At 39.7% G+C, this 8758-nt stretch overlaps 1 long non-coding RNA gene across 1 annotated transcript; it reads right to left on the bottom strand.

Annotated features, from left to right (window-relative positions):
* Positions 1–2559: 2559 nt before the first annotated feature.
* LOC115561221 (uncharacterized) lies at positions 2560–7472 on the bottom strand. Its single transcript, XR_003979881.1, has 3 exons — positions 7275–7472; positions 5758–5814; positions 2560–4450 (listed from the first exon to the last, which is right to left on the bottom strand). It is a non-coding gene; the product is annotated as an uncharacterized LOC115561221 (long non-coding RNA).
* Between the last annotated feature and the right edge of the window lie 1286 nt (positions 7473–8758).

Genomic DNA, 8758 nt, shown 5'->3' with positions numbered 1-8758 from the left:
CCTGTGTTTTTTTTGTCTACTTCTCCCTTTTTTTGTCAAATCATGATGTGTTTGATTATTCTGGATTATGATGTGTTCTCGTATGATGTAAACAAGGGTCACTTGAGAATTTCACTTGCTTTGTCCAATCCTCAAATCAGGACGTCTGGCCCTGATACGTCACCGTTGGAGAATGCAACCTGAGCAAAGTCTAACTGTTCATCCATCTCATTAGTCAAGGTTTGCTTTGCATGTCAACACATGGAGACCTCCAACATTCTTCAGGCAGACGTTCGAGAGAAAGCCTCCTGCATTATGCTGAGACACAGAAGAGCTGACAGACCTGGCGTGGACGATAGAGGTTGTATGGCTCACCAAAGCTATTGACATACAAAAAGAGTACAACTTGATTGTACGTTGATAACAGTCCAACACAGCTTTTGATTTACCTTTGAAAGGTGCACTGTAAATTGTTCTTCCCTCATGCAACATTAACCAACTAATTCAACCTCTATAACTAATTATAAGTCTTGAAGAAAATAAATGCAAGAATGAATGAGCATGATTAATGAATCTTTGACCTTTGTTACGACATTAACTTGGTCAATACATTTTTTATTAGTACAATAATTTTCAGACAATATACTTTAGTAAAAATACCATCTGTGAATTTGTGAGTTTGTTCAGTTGATTATTTACATAATTGCCTAATTATCTTTAAAATCGTCATAAAATTGTCCACAAGGTAACTTGACTTGGCCTCAGCACAGTATCAACAGCCCTCCCAAGTTGGATAATTTTGATAGTTTGAAAGACAAAATATGTTTTTCTTTGAATTTGCCAACTACAATAGCGGCTAAACCAACAAGAGCTGCTCAACCAATAATAATTTGTTTCACTATGACAGCAGTGTTAAAAAGGGCCAGAAAGATAAAAATGTTTCTAATGAAAAGTGACTCCATCACCTCCCTACCGTGTTGCCAACTTTTTATAATGTTCCTGATGGTTCCAAAACCATTGGGACCTTGACGTTGCATTGTCTAATCACTATCAGTTCTATATGCCTACAGATCCCCAGAAAACCTGTGCCTACCTTTCACATTGAGACTTCCCCTTAATTTAAGAAAATGCCAGTACTTAAAACAACTGCCATCACAAAGATTCATGGCCCCCATATTCAGCTTGACAACTCGCCGCAATAATATTTATTTTACAGCTATGTTTCAAAGACGAAACAGTCGGTTGCTTTTGGTAACGGAAACTCCTCGGCATGGGGGTGTTTGTGGCACTAGGCGCTCAGGTCCGTTGTGTTGGCATTCTTTCCTCCCAAGTCATTTTATGATATTGTAAAAAACCTGACGGAAAGAAAACCCTGTTTGTTCCAAGTTTCCCTAACAGCTCAACATGGTGGCGTGGGATTATGGTGGGGCTGGCTGCTCGATGACTGATAAGTGCACTAATTGGTTCCCAAGGTGGATGTGGCAGTTCCTCTTGATTGTTTAAAAATCTGAAGATTGTTGGCAAGTGTGTCTTTTTCTTGGGGAGGGACTGCTTTTGCCTGCAATGTTTGAGCAGTGTGAGAACTTGCCAGCCTATCTAGGAATTCAATCAAGTTTGTCAAGTGTTTTCCCTCCAGCGGTGTTCAAGAAAAAGAGTTGCTAATTCATACAGTACATTAAGGGTCCCTCACTAAGTAAACCTATGAGGGACATAAGGAAATTATAACAATGTCCAGGAAGTGAGTCGTCCTATCAGAAAAAACAGGTTGAAATGTCACTTGCCTTACAGTTTTTCTCAATCATTTGAACACGTTTTCTGTAACTATAGCTCAATTTCTCAAAACTCAAAACAAAAACCTGAGAAGAGTTAATCATTTTGTCAAAACTACACAAATTCTTCCATCAAACAGTAAACACAGCTATCATATGAATATCTCTTAGAGAGCATAAATTAAACACTGGTGTGATCAACTCAAAACACTTCCATCAAAATACTATTTACATATGTTTTGGCTTTATGAGGCCATGTTACATATTCCAATGTATACAATTGTTTAGAAATAGCTTTATTTTTTAGAGTTGCAATTAGGTGGTACATATAGTATAAAGACTGTTGCCATATTGTAATACAATACTGTGAATATATCATATAAATATTGCAATAACACATATCGTATCAGAATAGGATACAATGCATATTTGTCTATCCAATGAGCTCCAATGGGCTAAAGGCAGCTTCCCAGAGTCATACTGTACACCTATAGTTGATGGTGCAACAATACACCAATGTTACCTATTTTGGTAAATTACAGGTCATTAATTGCACTGATAAGTAAAATGAAAAACACCACAGTAAGAAAATATTTAGACTGTATTTCGGGGGATGTAACGATGAAATCAGGGCAAGTACAAGTACAAAAAGGTAACAAAGCAAATATATATATTTTTACTGTAATGCAGTAAAATGTTCAGCTGAACTGACTGAATAAAAGGTTTTTGTAGGCCAACAAAAAATAAAAATAAGAATATAAATGAGGGGAAACAGATCTACATGTAAATCAGTATGTATCCCACCTCCAATCCTGATCAGGCCAAAGGACCATATCTACAACACAGAAGAGCTCACCGAGTCCTCTTTTATGCTCTGACACATGATTTAATGGTTTTGCCTGTTGAGTTTGAAAAGGTGAGAAGTGAGGCTTATTGGTAATTAGTTGTTGTGTTTTGAAGGCCAGTGTGATCCAGATGAACCAAGTGTGCTAAATGATGAGATTTGTGCTTAGAGTTTAGCAAAAATGTGACAAGAGTGGAATTGTGCCTAGAGTTTAGCATTCTGGAGTCTTGTAGTTGATATATGAGCTTTTCAGAATTGTGTGCATAGTTCCATTTTTGTTTGTGTATACAATCGAGAAAAACTGTAATGGAGCTTTAAGCAATTCCTCATAATCCAAAAGGTATTTCACTGAGGTGTGTGTTTAGTAAATTACATCTTTATCAAAAAAAGGAAATGATTTTATTTATTATTTTCAATTGAAAGGTTGCAGAACTTAGTTGGCTCTCAAGGGCTTTGGGAATGTGTTGGATTCTTGTTTTCGGTACAGTTCACATGCTTTGCTTTAAATCATGCTGTGTACCATATTGCACCAACCAATCCGCTTGACGGATGTGGTATTCCAAGCATGTTTGCTCTTCGAGCTCTGGCTGAAAAGAGGTTCACCAGCAGATAATTTTTTTGAAGGCCTGTGCTTCCCCTCTCTCGTCTGCTCTTCGGTAGTCCTTGGCCCACCCCACTCCTCTTTAAAGGCCTGAGAAATGTTCTGATAAGACTAATAAAAAAAAAAAAACGGTTTCTCCATTTGTCTGAATTATAAATCATGCAAGTGCTTTGGTTTGTCAGCACAGCACTTTTCTAAAGATGTGACTTGTATAAAGCAAACACGTTGCTAGGGCCTGATGAAGGAAGGGTGGAGGAATGCCGTCAATTGGGTTTCCATGTACAAAACAATTAGAAAAAAACATGCAAGGTAAGAATATGCACATGTCACAGGACCCTAGACCCCACGTGTACAGAAAGGGCAGGCAAAGGAGAGATATATTGCATGAAAATATACATCTTAGGTTCTGTATTTATGTACTTTCTGTATGTATGCACTGTTCATCCCATGCATGTGTTATTATTTTGTATTCATTTTCTTTGAATCTGCAACTTCCAGCTAGAACATTTTTCCAGCGTGGTGGCTTCCTATTTGCTACCCATCTGCGCTTGAGCAAGTTGGACATGGGTTTGGACAACGTTTTTATCACAACACAAAGACTTCGACATAACGTCCAAACTTTTAACTATACACATTCTGTTGATCATTATAGTTGATTTTTTTATAATCATGCATGTTTCACTATTAATATAAATAGTGATCTCCATAGCACAACCCTCTTGTATCTGCAACAGCTGTACACTCATTGTAAATATGCTTCCATTGTGAATTCAATTTCAGATGGTGTGAATTTGAATATTTTTACAAATGATACGCCAAAAATCATAACTTTTCTGAAGAGGGCCTGAAAAGGCATTCTATTTAGTTTGCAACACAATGTTTAGATATATTGTTGACAAGCAAATTGAACTAGAACACAGACAATACATCATGAGTGATCGAAATTATAACAGGCTCCATCACTCCAAATACCCCCCCCCCCGTCCCCACGGCTGACCAGGAATCCACGTGAGATGCTTGTTGGCTCAGGATCTGAAGCCAACTACGAAATGTATTAGTCACAACGGAGGAGCCGAGAGAGTGAATGCATTGAGACTGGGTTATAGAGCTTGAGTCTACACAACACTTCCTACAAAGTGGAGCGTAGAAGAGGAAAATGGGCCAAATATGAGTCACCGAGCTGCCTGGTCTGGCTCTCACCAGAACTCATCAGTTTTCCCCCCGGTGCCTTGGCCTGGACTGGATGTAAGTTGGAACCTGCAGCGCATAGAGAGTAATGTCACCACAGAGAGCCCACATCTGGAGTGTGGTCTGGATGTCTGTTATTCACCTTGGAGGTGCGCCAGTCTGCTATGCCTTGTTTGGTGGTGACACCAGAATTCATTAAAAGCCATTACAAAAAAAGTACGCTCAACACTGAATCAGAGCATCCATGCTCTTCCCTACTTTGGTCTGTTATCTCCTCCGGGGGAGAGGAGGTGATCCATCTCTCTTTGGGGTTTCAAATCCAACATAGCCAGAGTTTTTTTTAGGTATGTTTTTGCTGCATTGACTCAACCAATTGATGGGTTTTAAATGTGTGCGGGCACTGTCACCCATTCACCAAAGCAGGAATACAGTGCGAGAGGCTGATGAAGTAGTGGAGTGTTGTAGAGAGCTACGCTCTCAGAGAGCCCATGAAATAGCCAGGGCCAAACTTCAATCTGTGATCATCAGAGGATAACTGTCTCAGCTCTAAGCCGGGACAGCAGTCCCCGGCAACATGTAAACACTTATCAAGTGAACAAAGGATCATTGTACCACGCTGTGGCCAGTGTGTTCTACAGCAATGTCCCAATACTGCAACAATAAATACACACAAAGAGAAAACTTAACTGTGTTCACTAAAGCTGTGTGGAATACTCTAGATAACGTAAATAAAGAGACAACATGGTTCTTATAAGCCCACCGATGCAGAGCGTGTGAAATTTGTCATGAAAGCCATATGAAAGTGAGGCATTTTATCAGTGATTGCATGCTATACATGATCTGTGTCTCGTCAGTTACCAAACCAGAAATAACTCACTGCCACTAATGAAATGAGGAAACTGTATTTAACTCAGCTTGATGGAAATCGTAATAGACATATTGCAAAACAAGATGCAACTTTCTATAGATTTATATCATCAAAGTCATAACTTTGTCTTAAATTGTGGTTAGGACATTTTTATTTTTTTTATTTTTTTTATTATTAATATATATATATTTTTTATTATTTCTTGGTGACTGGGTGACTGAAACTTTATTCGACATCTTTCATAAGGTTTTTTATACTGCACTATTAAAGTTGGTTCAATGACTAGACATCAATTCAGTCTTCATTTTTTTAGATATTGGCTTCCCATCCAGCTTTAACCGGAGGGTATTGCAATATAACAGCAGATATGTATATTTCAGTAAAAAATGAAAGGACAAATCCTCCAAATGTCAAAGAAAATCAACACTTTATCAAGATGATAATCATCATTATCATCAATCATCTTGGGTTGATAGTGGACCGGTTATTTTTATATAACCACGCAAACCTCACTGAGTGATGAACAAGGTCTGGTGCTCACAATGCCCGATGAATTTTCTGAAACCTGTGTGATGTAGAGGCAAATGTTGCAGAAAATTTATAACAACCAGTGTTGAAAAAAACAAAAAAACAAAATAAGTAAATAAATAAATATATATATATATATATATATTGGAGCGCAAAGGTACAGATCACATCTTCGAAACTTTGTTGATAGCCCTTTGACCCGATGTATGTGCATAGAACCTAGGAATGACTGATTCATATTTTTAAATAAGCCAACAAATATCCAAGCGATAAATGGCAATGGATTTGTTTCAACAGAGAAAGTAGAACAGCTGTTGGTTCTAGAGGAATAATTTATATAGAAAGCTTTACCACAATTCTCTCTTTTTTTTTCTTGATAAAAAAGTACCACAAACCTGACTTCCCTGCTATTTGGCCCATACACCACATGTTTGCCTTATGGCAGACTTTAGTAATCTGCCTAAATTCAACATAAATACAACATGAAATATTTCCGAATATGTTTGGATAGTATTGGCATGCCAACCTTCCATGATAACAATAATTGATTTGAACGCAATCGGCTGATGACAGCAATATGCGATTTATACCCCTGACTAACTTACTTTTAAATGTTCATTATGAAAACCTGGCGCGTTCATTCAATACCACTCAATCTTGTTTACAGTTGAAGTGAAATTAATATGCTATTGTTATGCATGGGTAAATGTGAACGGAGTCATTGTTTTTCTTTAATGGGGTTCAAAGTCTTGCCATGCCATCATTTCTCACACTATGCTTGATGGAGATCCCAATTCCAAAATTTGTGACACAGTCAGATCTATGTGAACTTTATTTGTTCTCTCCAACTGTTTGTAGTACAACAGCCCCCTTTTGGCAAAAACACCCTGTGACTTTGCCCAAAGGAAGAGCCCCAGACATGAACCAAAGCAGACATTTAGTCTGAAAAAATCTTCATTCTTCATTCCAGAATTATCCCCTACCTCTGGAACAGGGCTCGGATAATTAGGGCCATCAGTCCAAAACCAAACATGGAAGGAACGGTGTATATGCCGTGCAAAACACAACATTAGCTCAGTGTCCTCCGAATGTTTGCACGATAACTAATGATTATCTGTAATCACCAGGAGTGGGAGACGTTCCAGTCTGCTCTCTCTCTCTGCTATTGAATCAAGTGAATGGCTCATGCAGTGAGGCTCACCTGGGATGCAGACAGCACTGCCTTGCGTATTGTTTTGGACGTGCAAATGTGCCGCTTTACTGCTGTCAGTTAGCATTGGTTCTAAAAACACTGACACTAAACAGTGAGGGAAAACATATCAATGATCTTATTGACTGGGGCTCCTTTGGGCCCCCTTGAATCATTGCTTGTCCTCGTTCGGCACCAAAAGCTGACTAAATATCTTCTGCTCGGGTTTAATCACTTGCATGTGGGGACAGAACATTTGATGTATGGTATGATGTAGCAATCCTGCAAACCATTCATGAGACTTATACCTGTTTTGGCATTTTGTTTTGGTGTTGCAGCATGTCTGGAGTCTTGCACGCCAACTTCATTCCCCAGGAAAAATTCTTCATGACTTCATTTAAACCTCTTTCGGACTTCATCTCCTTCTCCCAATTAAAAGCAGCATAACTCTGGACTTCATCCCACGAAAGGAAGTCAGCGTGGGGGAATTGGATATGAATGGTGAATGTCAGAGAGATGAAGAATTCTGTGTACCTTGGACCGTGGCGAGGCACTATTTGTGTGCATGTAACCAGCCACGTCACTCATTTCTAGGTCTGAAAAATAATTACTTTGGTCACAACTTCTGCCAGGTGAATGGAACTCCAGCCAAACACTTTTTTTTTTAAATCTCAGACATTTGCCCCATGACAGCATTGAAAAATGGCCCACGACAGCCTAGCAAGGTGTTTCTAGGAAGAAAGTACACATTGGGTTTCCATGCTGCCCACTGTGGATGAAGACCCTGTCAATGGTAGTCCTCAAGACACAAGGGTTAGGCTCCTTTAGACATCAAATCTGGGAGATTGATTACAGCTACAGTTAAACGACATTTATCCGATAATCAATCAGTGGACATTTGCTTTAACTCCAGATAAGGTTTAAATAAGGGGCGGTTGTACTCGCGTTGAATTGAGCTGTTTCTGATGTGTTCAAGGTAATGAAATTATTGGCTGTTATTACCTTGCGAGGTTGAAAACTCTACCTGATGCAGACTCCTGGGTATCATTAGAACACAGTATCACCTCATACATTATTTCCTTCTGTGCTTTATGCTTTTACAGCATGTTGAATCCCTGCCTTGAAAAGTTTCCGAAAACTGGAATTCTGTCAATGAACAGAATTTTGACGCAGTTCCAACAGAACGCACAGGTACCTATTCTGCGGTCTCTCTGCACTCGTGAAGAGGCAACAGAATAAGCCAGATGTCTTAATAAATGCACAGCATGGATAGTCAGTACCAATGCTGCACATGTTTGCTGCATCTTCCAACACATGCGCTGCTGAGGTCACTCAGCGGGGAAGAGGAGGACCAGACAGGCAGGTGAATGTTGGCCAATCGTTTGTGACCTCCCTTCCATGACCCAGGCCACATGGTCCGACCGAGCCTTCCTGCTGGCGACGTTGTGACCGTTGACCCGGCCCTGAACACTAAAGCAGACTCTTTTTATCGTGTTCCTGCTGTTTTATCATGATGTCATCCCCCTGTGATGCGAACGCTTCTCTCAGTGCCGCGCTGCAGAACGGGGTTTCACAACAGCCTCTCTCCAGGCTCACCTTCAGACTTTAATGCCGACCCCCAGGGACCGAGCTGTGACCGGCTGTATTGCTGTGTTTCATTTTCTAAGGAATGAGCCATAAAAAAGATTATTGCTCTCTGCTTCAGAGTCAACCGGGTCGGAAAAGGGGAACCATGGAAAACAGGTAATTATCGGAAAAATTGCTTTTGCTTTTTTTCTGGGCCTGTGTTAAC

This window comes from Gadus morhua, chromosome 16, assembly GCF_902167405.1.
Source record: "Gadus morhua chromosome 16, gadMor3.0, whole genome shotgun sequence".
Lineage (NCBI taxonomy): Eukaryota > Metazoa > Chordata > Actinopteri > Gadiformes > Gadidae > Gadus > Gadus morhua.
This window is presented reverse-complemented; position numbering and strand designations above follow the sequence as displayed.